Consider the following 11,261-nt stretch of genomic DNA (forward strand, 5'->3'; position numbering starts at 1 on the left):
CCCTCCACTCCATTCGCTCCGCCAAAGCCGCCCTCCCCGCTACGCCGATATGTCGGCACCGTGGTTCGGCGATCCTCTCGCTCCCACAGTACGCTCTCGTAGACTGTCGTCCTCTAGCCGCACCGCAACCTCTGGCAACGTTCTTGTGGAGGCGCACAGCGGTCAACGCCGCCACCGCTGGCGACGTTCGTGTGGACACGCACGGCGATCAGCTTCTCCCACGGTACCCGCATTCTAGACTGAGGCCCCGTTCATGTCGGTGTAGTGCTGAATGTTAGCTGATAGACGCTGTTAATCTCACTGTTTGCCGAAGTAGTTTACTGTCAATATGCTCTGCTTAAGACGCTTCCTTGCCCTGTTCTGCACTCAATCTACTTAGCTGAGATGGCATGCCGATTAGTTGCTAAAATATCCTGCTATTTATTTATTGTGACGTAGATTGCCATGGTCTAGTAGCCAATCTGTTAGCTGAAATAGCTCTACATCATTTTATACTCGACCTTTGTTGTTGCGATGGCCTTTCATAGTTCGATGGCTGTGTGCTCGGCCTCATTGACTGCTGAAACAGCCTGCCATAATTTGGCACTCAAATCTGTTTGCTGAATTAGCTTTACATATATTTCGTTACTTAGATCTGCTCGTCCAAATATCTTGCCATAGCTTTAGACATCGACCTAGGTATTTTTCTCTGGACTTCATAAAAAGCATATATGTTTTTCCTGTAATATCTAGTAGAAGAACTAATTTTTATGTCTAACAGATGGACAGGACTTGGATAACTTCTGCTCGAAGATCCTCTACTGCATATGTCAAGGGGGTTGAAAACTTCATGAACTTTATCAGAGCTGAGTACGGTGGTCCGAAATCAGATTGCTCTGCCCGTGTAGCAGTTGTATGAATTCAGTTACAAGACCCCAGTCAACTGTGCAAAATCATGTGCACTTGTATGGGTTGTCGGTCACATATACTAGGTTGGTTCATCATGGTGAAGCTGTGAATGTCAATGTTATTGACTACGTGGAAGCAGCAGATCACCATCTTGATCTGCCTGATGCTCAGGTGGAAGAGGAGGTGGTGGTGGTGGCGGAGCCAGTGAGTTTGACCAACATTGAAACAATGCTACGAAATGCTCGTGCATTCCATGAACTTTCACCTGCAGAAGAAAAACGGTGGGCCCGCATGTTGGAACAATGCAACGTTGCTGTCACCCTAGGAAATAAGCTGTCAGTATTCTCAGCTATGGTCACCTTTCTTCAGGTGAAGACAACTGAGCGAATGACTAACAAATCATTCGATGCGATGTTGGCTGCTTTCCGCGAATCTTTCCCAGATGCATTTGAGCTGCCACACACCTACAGTAAAATGAAGAATTTCCTTCGTGCAGTTGGATTTGGATATGATATGATCCATGTTTGTAAGAATAATTGTGTTTTGTTCTGGAAGGATTATTCCAACTTAAGTGAATGCCCAAAATGCAAATCATCAAGATGGAAAGATGGTGATGCTGTGAAGAGGATTCCTCATAATGTTCTGAGACATTTTGTAATTACACCAAAATTGCAGAGGTTGTTTCATGATGCTGAAACAAGAGAGGATGTACTGTGGCATTCTAGGAACCAGGAGTGCAGAGTTCAGAATGTAATGAGCCATCCATCTCATGGTAGTGAGTGGAAAAGCTTCAATGATAAACACAAAGAGTTTGCTGCTGACTCGAGAAACATTAGACTTGGCTTAGCTTCAGATGGATTTAACCCATTTGGCCACCAGAGCGCCACATATAGCATGTGGCTAGTGCTTGTTATCCCTTACAACATGCCTCCAAATGTCTGCACCAAAGAACCAAACTACATGATGGCCTTGCTCATCCCAGGTCCAAAAAGTCCTGGAAAGGATTTTTAATTGTTCATGGAGCCTCTTGTGGAGGAAGTTCAACAGCTATGGAAGGGTGTTCTCACTCGAGACCTATATAGCAACCCACCAGCTGATTTCTTTCTACGTGCTGTTATAATTTGGTGCATCCATGATTATCCGGCTTTGGGCACTATGTCAGGCCGAACGACACATGGTTACAATGCATGTGTTCGCTGTGACAGGAATCCGTTTTCATACGCAATACTTAGCAAGATTTTTTATATTGGACACCGTCGTTTCCTTGCCAAGGACAAGCAACATCCTAGAAAATACCAAAGACATGTGTTCAATGCAAAGCATGAAAACCGTGATACACCAAAGAGGCTCACCGCCGATGAGTTGTAAGTGGAATTAGAGAAGGTCAGGCATATTACACCAGGAAACCATCCTGGTAATGGTAGCGGGAAAAGGAAGCGTGGTAGGGTAGAAGAGAGATTATTGTTTACCCACAGGTCCACTTTGTGGGACTTGGAGTATTGGAAAGATTTGGATCTGCGGCATAATCTTGATGTGATGCACATCGAGAAAAATATATGTGACAACATTATCGGCACACTTCTTAACATTGAAGGCAAGACGAAAGATACCTTAAAATCTAGGATTGATTTGACACACCTGGGTATCAGAAAGGATTTACAGGTGCAAGATGAAGGTAAACCACGGGATATGGCACCAGTTGGGTACGTGTTGGACAAGGTAAAAAGAAAAGAATTTTGCGAGGTCCTGTCATGTGTGAGATTCCCACATGGATTTGCTTCCAACCCTGAAAGGAGAGTCAGTGCAGATGGAAACAAGGTACAAGGGTTGAAAACTCATGACTGCCACATCCTACTTCAAAGGGTTTTACCTGTTATCCTTAGAGGATTGGGCCGCCCTGACTTATACAGAGCAGTTGCAGAGTTGGGACAATTCTTCAGGGAACTCTGCAGTAGGAATATCAAGATAGATGCTTTGGAGCGTCTTAGAGACAAGATACCAACTATCCTATGCGACCTTGAAAAGATATATCCTCCAGCCTTCTTTGATGTGATGGTGCATTTGGCTGTTCATCTACCCGATGAGGCACTACTTAGAGGTCCAGAACAGTATGGCTGGATGTACCCTATTTAAAGGCGGCTAGGCACTTTCAAGGGCTATGCTAGGAACAGAGCTAGACCCAAGGGTTCCATTGTAGAGGCCTACATTGCTACAGAAGCGTTGACATTCTACTCAAAATACATTGAAATAGCTGATCAGCTTAGCAAGGAGGTGGGTGAAGACAATCACGGGCTCAATGTTTTCGATTATTCTGTTCGAGTTACAAGGAAGAGTCGACAAGAGGACAAACCTAAATATTTGGACAAAATGGTTTGGTATGTGTTGAATAACTGTCCTGAGATACTACCTTATATCAAGTAAGTGCAGTACTGCAGCTTATACATCATAATCTACTAAACTTGCAGCACATTCTTATATTTTTAGATGTTTGACGTGATCACTATGTTGTGCAGCATCTACAAAGAGGAGTTACTGCTGGAAAATCCAAGAAACATTGACAAACTGGTTATGGAAGGATTTGCGAACTGGTTCAAGAACCATGTAAGCTTTTGAAGTGCACTGTCAGTTTTTTCAATATATTGAGTACATAAGATGATCAGCTTGTCTATTTTCTAACCATAGGTTAAGAAGATGCGGGAGGATGGGCAGGCAGTTGATGATGCCCTTTACTCACTAGCAATGGGTCCTGATACTCGGGTAAGACATTATGAATCTTGCGTTGTTGGAGATGTGCACTACAACACCCTTGCACGAGACAAAGGCAGGAAGACACAAAAGAGTGCCATCATGAACACGGATATGTATGATAAAGAGACAACTGAAATGTATGCTAACATAACAGACATTATTCAGTCGTAGTATATCTCCAGTTTTGAGGATCATCGGTGTGTGGTTCTGTTGTGCTGTCATTGGTATAACCTGTTTTCTAGGATCGCAACACACAGAGCTAATGATTATTTCAAATCCATCAATGTCAAGGCGGCGTACCAGACCAACGAGCCTTTTATTTTGGCAAATCAAGCAACATAGATATTTTTCTTGGAAGACACATTTGCACGTAGCGATGACTGGAGAGTATTGCAAAGGTTTGAGCAGAGGAATTTGTTTAATGAAGTTGCACAACAAGTTGATGCTTACACTGCTCCTGATGTACAAGATAACACAGATGTTCCTAATATCTTTGAGAACCATCACGTCAATGATGCCGGCGAAAAGATTGCATGTCGTGCTGTGGACATACAAGAGTTGATCAAGAAGAAGCCAACATTCGAGGACGTTGAGGACGAAGAAGAAGATGACACCGTGGGGAATTACGATTCAGACTAATACACACGGCGAAGATGTTGACGCTGTTGCTGCGGATGATGATTACATTGCTTTTGTCGTATTTGCCTATCAGAAGACGTTTTTATCTACTATGTGAAATTCTGTTTGCTATGACAACTGAAACCTGATGAACATGTTGTTTAGTATTTTGCTGTGAGAACATCACTTGTTATGTATGCTGATTTGTGTTTGGTGATAGCATGACAACTAAAACACGATGACATTATTGTTTAGTTGTACTCATATTTGGCTGTGAAACTTGAATTTGATGATATAGTTTGCTGTTGGACTGCAATTTGCTCGACATCTTCGAATGAGAACAAAGCTGACCCGACAGGGCCTCTGCTATTTATTTATTTATATGAGAAAAAGGGGATACCCCTGATTTTCGTTAATAGAAATCATTAGATGTTCACAACACTACGCCCAGCCTGCTACACAGGTTTCATTCATTACTAGTTTCGGCAAAGTGCTCATGTCGTAGCCACTGAATACATCATGAGTGCTACATACACTGCAAATAAGGAGACAATCATCCTACAGAGCACATTGATTTTGCCCATTATCTTCACAAGCTCTTTCATCTCCTCATTGCTGTCAAGGCCGTTCTGCAGCTGTTGCTTGGCCATGATCAGAGGAACTGCATCTTTAACCTTCTGCTCTGCATCTTCCTCTTCTGCTGTTCCTTCAGTTACTTGTCCAACACCCCAACCTGCTAGTATTGGGATTCCTCGGCTAACCAAATAATCAGCGTAGTTGCATTCCCCCACATCAGCAACTTCCCAAAAATACAAATCACACGAATCTTCCCTTTTCTGCACGAATCAAATTGGTAGATCATCAACCAAACTATTAAAAAAATCAGCAACTGAAAGCAGCAGAACAGCACTTAAACATATTATTACCCCATGATTCGGGCATTTGTAGAAGACTCGGCCAGGGTTGCGGATTGTAGTTGAGACGCGATGGATGACTCTGCGTGATTTGCACCAGTGGAACCACACCAACGGCAGCGGGTTGCGATGAGCAATCGGCTGTGGTGCGCGTGCCGGCGAGGGTGTGATGAGACCCACAGGAGATGGTACGGGTTGCGACTTGGCGTATATCTGGTTGTTGCCTGTTGAAGAGCACGTGGACGAGCAGCCAGCGGACATGGTTGCTACGGCCAGAGCTTCTGATGCTAGGCAGAGTAAGTAGAGAAGAGGAGAAGCGAACATTGGATATGTCAGTTTCATTACTTGCAGAGTAGCATAGCACCATATATAATCATAGTCTAGGTTTGGATTCGAACCAGCTACAGGAGCATGTCTTTCTTTTTTCTAAAACTCGGCAACGTCTCATTACTGATACACTAGCTTGTTCTGTACGCCTTCCCAAGTCTTTGATTTTCTTTCCCTATTTTGGCGAGGAAGGAAGGAGGACAAAATTGAGAGTTCCTGGGACTCGAACCCAAGACCTCTCAGTTGAAAACCAAGGGTGCTAGTCACTTATGTGGTGAACATTCCCTATGAGGAGGACGGAAGACGAACGCATTTTCCTCGCAGTTTTCTTCCTATATATAAAAAAGTATGCTACTTGGTGTCCGCTTAGTCAACAAATGATTGTGCCAACCTTGACCGTTGGATTGACATTAAAATTCTGTCGTGTTTCTTCACTCTCTTCTTCCTCGAGCCGCCAAAGCCAAACCAGCGCCGGCGGGACCGCCTGCTCCCGCCTCCCACGGCTGGCTGTGATCTGCCCCGGCTCCTGTTCGTTCCCGTCCGATGCCTCACCATCGTCCTCCGCCTTGGTTCGCTCACCATGGCGCCGCCCTCCGGTGTTGTCAACATGGTCAACAACCGAGAGGAATAAGGAGATGACTGTACATGGTGAGGATGATAGTAGGGACCCAGCAGCGCGTGTAGTAATTTTGTTTTTTTGGGACGGAGAACGGTATCAACTGGGTTATGCGGGACCCGTGGCCCGTCTAGCCCAGGCTTTTATTTCATATGTTTACCACATGACCAACCCAGTTTGTTTTTTCCTTTCTGAAAATTGCTAGCCAGCTATTTTGTTTTTTCAAATAACCAACGTAGGCCTACTTGCTTTTCTACACCCTGCTGGGCCGGAAACCTTTCAAGACGAGGAGGGATGCATTTTGCCTAGAAAATGGGCTATAAGTAATAATAAATGGGTTATAAGTAATAATAAATGGGCTATAAAATGAAAAAATACAGCAAACAGACAATTAGTTCCAAAATATTGTTTTCTTTCGGATTTTGACATTTTAAATTTCATTGTTTTTGTGCGGGTAAAATTTCATTGAATTTAAATTAAGGTATATTTAGATTTAAAATTAATTCGAATCTGGCTAGAAATTTCGGGCTGTATGTTGTTTTGGACAGATTTGGAGGCTGACTTGTGGGTCTACTAGGTTGACGTGTACTTTGGCTTTGTCAACTTAGTCCACAAACGATTCTAGCAGTAGTGACCATTGGATGTTAATCCAACGGCCATGCTGCTTCTTCAATATCTGATCTTCTTGCTCCAGCTGCCCAAACCAGCTCCGTTGGGACTGCCTGCTCCCGCCTCCCGCACTGCCCCACCCTACTTCATTGCTAGCCAGGCCATTCCTCTACTCACCCACACCTCCTGTTATTTTCCGGCGATGACAGCCGGACCAGTAAACCCTCGTACTCCCCACCGCGTGGGAAACCATTGCCGAGTCTTCCCCGGCTCCGTGTCGTTCCCTTCCTAGGCCTCACCGTCGTCCACCGCCATGGTGCTCTCGGCGCGGCCTGGTCAACTTGGTCAACGAACAACATCCATCGGCCGTGGACTGTACGCGCAAAATAATGATTCCTCCACCTGACAGCTGGGACCCACCGGAAGGGCCTCTGTATTTTGCGAAAAAAATGTTCCCCCCGCTGACATGTCAGACCCACCAGCTATATCTTCACACGCAAGGAAGTGCCTCCTTATTACGCACAAAAAAATGAATACACCCCTGCTAGCTAGGACCCACCATAGTGGGAGGATGACTTGTGGGCCAACAAAGTTGACGGGGACGGAGGGCTTTGTCAACTTAGTCAATATGAACGATTCTAGCTCTAGTGACCGTATGATGTCCATCCAACGCCGTAGTGCTTCTTCAACCTCTGGTCTTCTTGCTCCAGCCGCCCAAAGCAGCGCCCGTCATGCCGCATGCTCCTGCCTCCCGTGGCCGGCTGTGCTGCCACGGAGGCCTCGCCGCCCCCTACTATTCCCACTGCAGTCGAACCAGTGAACCCTCGTACTCCTCTTTGCGCGGGCTTCCACTGTCGCATCTTCCCCGGCTCCGCGTCGTCCCCTCACTACAAAAAAATACACTTCCGTGAAGATACGTGTTTGTCGCAGTAGGTCGCTTTTATTGTCATGCATGTACATCCATGACAAATTTATGACAGAACCAAGATAGTCATACATGTGCTATCGTAGAAGTGTTCCATGACATTACCAAAATTATCATCACGGAGTGTCCACTTCCATGACGATAAATCGGGCGTCACAGAAGTGCTTTCGTCAAGGGTGACCGACACGTGGCATCCACCGTAACGGAACACCGTTAAGCTATCGGGTTAGGTTTTGGATCCGATAACCCATTAACAGCCCCGACCAATGGGGATTTTCCACATGTAAAATCATCATTGGCTGGAGGAAACAAGTGTCGGCTCATCGTTGGGCCAGATGTCAACCACTCATTGGACGGAAGGCGCCTATGATACGTTGACATGTGGCACGGCCCAACAGAGGCCCATTCCTGTGAAAAGGCCGACCCGTTTGACTTGGTCAAAAGGTGGCGGGCCGGCCCATGGAAAGCCTGTTAATGGCCTGTTCACATATAGCCCATTTACAGCCCGCTAACCCAAGGCCCGTTACGCCCTATCCAAATTAGGCCTAGTAGCATCATCTGGGCCATCCAATATGATTCCAGCCCGTTTTGACTTCTGGCCCATGTATGGCCCATGACGTCTTTCGGCCCATATGAGGCCCTATGTAACTCTTGGCCTGTTAATGGCCCATGGTGAAACTGGCCCGTAATGAACAGTGTATGACTTTACACCCATTAATGGCTCGTGGTGAAACTGGCCCGTAATGAACAGTGTATCACTTTATACCCATTAACAGCCCGTTATTCCATTGGGCTGATTCTAGCCCATGTTATCTTTCGGCCTTCTCAGAGCCCATTTATTCTTGGGCTCATTTCCAGCATTCGTTTACTTACGGCCTGTTACTGTCATTTTCTTCTTGTGGGCCAAATTCAGCCCGTGGTTACAGTCGGCCCGTTTGTGGTCCGTTAATACGTTGGGCCGTTTTCATAACGTCATCAAATACGGCCTATTAACGATGGCCCGTTACGGTAGGCCCATGAATGGACGATCCCAACTCTAGCCCGTTTTACGGCCATAATGCGGCCTGTTATTAGCCCATGTTTGGCCAATCGATCATACGGATCGTATAAGGACCATTGATGATACGGCCCGTAGAAGGCCCATTGTTTCTACGGCCCGTAGAAGGCCTACTATTTCTACGGCCCGTAGAAGGCCCACTGTTTCTACGGCCCGTAGGAGGCCTAGTGTCACTACAGTAAATATTAGCCCATGGTTATTGTGGCCTAGTTTTAAAAAATAGGTTATTGCAGCCACTAGTTAACCGTAGAAAAAGAACTGCAATGACTACAAGCAAACAAATAAACAAGACAACAAGGAAATAAATAAGCAAGCAACTAACGCTAGGCTATCACAGCTATTACACATATTACATCCATTGGGCATCAAAGTTCGCCACCAGTGCAAATATAGGGAACAAAGCAGCATATCATATACATTGGCCGTCAAAATTGGCCACCAATGCAAATAAATGCGGCAGCAAAACAAGGGCATAACTGAAACAACTTCAGAAGAGCTCAAGAAACGTTATCCTGGGTATCTACCATGCTGGCAATATGCTTAGCAAGCTGATTAGCTTTGTCCTGTTTGGCGCTTAAATCCTCCAACGCTTGTTGTTGCACTAGAAAGTATGCATTTGAATGCTCCAGGGACTTCCGCAGTCCTTCCGCTTCTTGTTGCAGCACAACTGATCGTTGTCTTTCAGCATGTAGTCGAGACACAAGAAACCGAACTAATTCAGACGGTGAGTTTGAATAGCTTGTGCAAGCGGTAGTAGCCAGTAACTCCAACACTAAACCAAGACAGGATGTGTCACTATCCTGAACCTTATCTGCATTACTTGCTTTACCGTTGCTTAATAAGGCACTCTTCCCCAATATTCTGTCAGAATTCTAAAAGAAGAAACAAGCAGACACATAACAAGTTTAGCATGTACTAGTATATGAAACTCATTTCGGTGAACCAGTTCATTAGTAAGGTGGACAGGATTAAACTACCAAGTCTTCTATTGCCAAGTACTAGTACATAATAAAAGAATCAAACAAACATATATCTATTTCCTATGGTAGCAATGGAATCTTAAATTAGAACAGTTGTTCTTCAGGTTTAGGCACTTGTTCTACATGAACAGAGTACAGTAAGACGCAAGAATATAATACTTAAAAATAGAAAATGAGATCATAGACCTTACCACATTCTTGGTTCGGGACCAGTACAGAACAAGGCGTTCCCAGTCATCGTCCAGTAAATGTGTCTCAGGAGAATGTAAGGGAATTTGATGAGTTTCTTTGCCGGTGAAGTATGTTTTCTTCAGGTAATTCTGATACTACCACCAAGCATTCTAGAAGATAGCAGAGGTATTAGCACATGTTACCTCATCCTGATTTTTGAAATCGGTCCTTCTCTATAGAGAAAAATGGGAAAATTTGTTGTATTATAACCATCATGGAGGTAGGATGTATGGGACGAAGCAAAGTAATTGCCATGAATAACATTACTTACACATAACTCCTGGACAAACACCTGCAACTGGCATTTTCCTTCATCTTCAGTATAATATTTCCAAGATGGGAAGATACGCACATACGATTTAACAACATCAAATGCGATAGATGCTAAACTACGACTAGCTGGTTGTGCTTCCTCCACAGGAATAGGCGTACTAACTGGTGGATTTGGGGTTCGCCGTGATAGTACTGGCCTTATGGGAACTGGAGCTGCCTTACTAACTGCTCTTGCTTGGGAGCTCTAAGGTGGAGATGGTGCTATGTTAACAGGAACTGGGTTACTATCGGCTGGGGTTGGGGTTAGATTGGGTGAAGCTAGTTCTCTGTCCATCGTAGTAGGGGTACAATCTGCGAGAGTTGGTTATGTGTGGTAGGGCTGGTTCTTGTGCATGTACAACCGGGGTGCTATCTCCACCAAGAGGTAGCACTGTTTTATTTGAGGACCATGTTTTTAGTCCGCTAGATACTGGCATCACCCGCTCCAATTCAAATGGCTGATAAACTGGAAATATAGTTGAATGTACCGACATTGTATGAGAGACAGATGCAATAGATAGTGTGGAAAAAATAGGGCATGAAATAGTTGACATGTATATTGTTTAACTAAAACGGATAGCATGACATGATTTCACATATATGATGTCTATCTAAACTGGATAGCATAGCATAACATAATTCAAAGATATAATGAATAACTAAACAGGATCGCATGACATAATTCACCTACATGTTATCTAAGTAATTAGGATCGCATCATTTAATTCACATATGTGATTTATATGCTAAACAGAGGGCATTCGATATGATGTCTGAACTAAGAACATGGTGTTGAATATTGTGTATATGATGTCTAAGCTACGCAATGCAAGACACCGTATGCATGATATGAGCAGTATAACCATGCCAAGTTAGAGCATACACCTCAGTGGGGGAATAGGACTGGTCATCTATCTCTGAATCCATCTCTGAGGAGCTATCGGGACCCAACAAGAAATCTGCTTCGACAGGTAGCACTGTCTGCTCTGAAGGCCTTGTTTTCACTCCAGATATTTCCATCTCCCACCCAAATGGC

Source organism: Triticum aestivum, chromosome 4A, assembly GCF_018294505.1.
Source record: "Triticum aestivum cultivar Chinese Spring chromosome 4A, IWGSC CS RefSeq v2.1, whole genome shotgun sequence".
Classification (NCBI taxonomy): Eukaryota; Viridiplantae; Streptophyta; class Magnoliopsida; order Poales; family Poaceae; genus Triticum; species Triticum aestivum.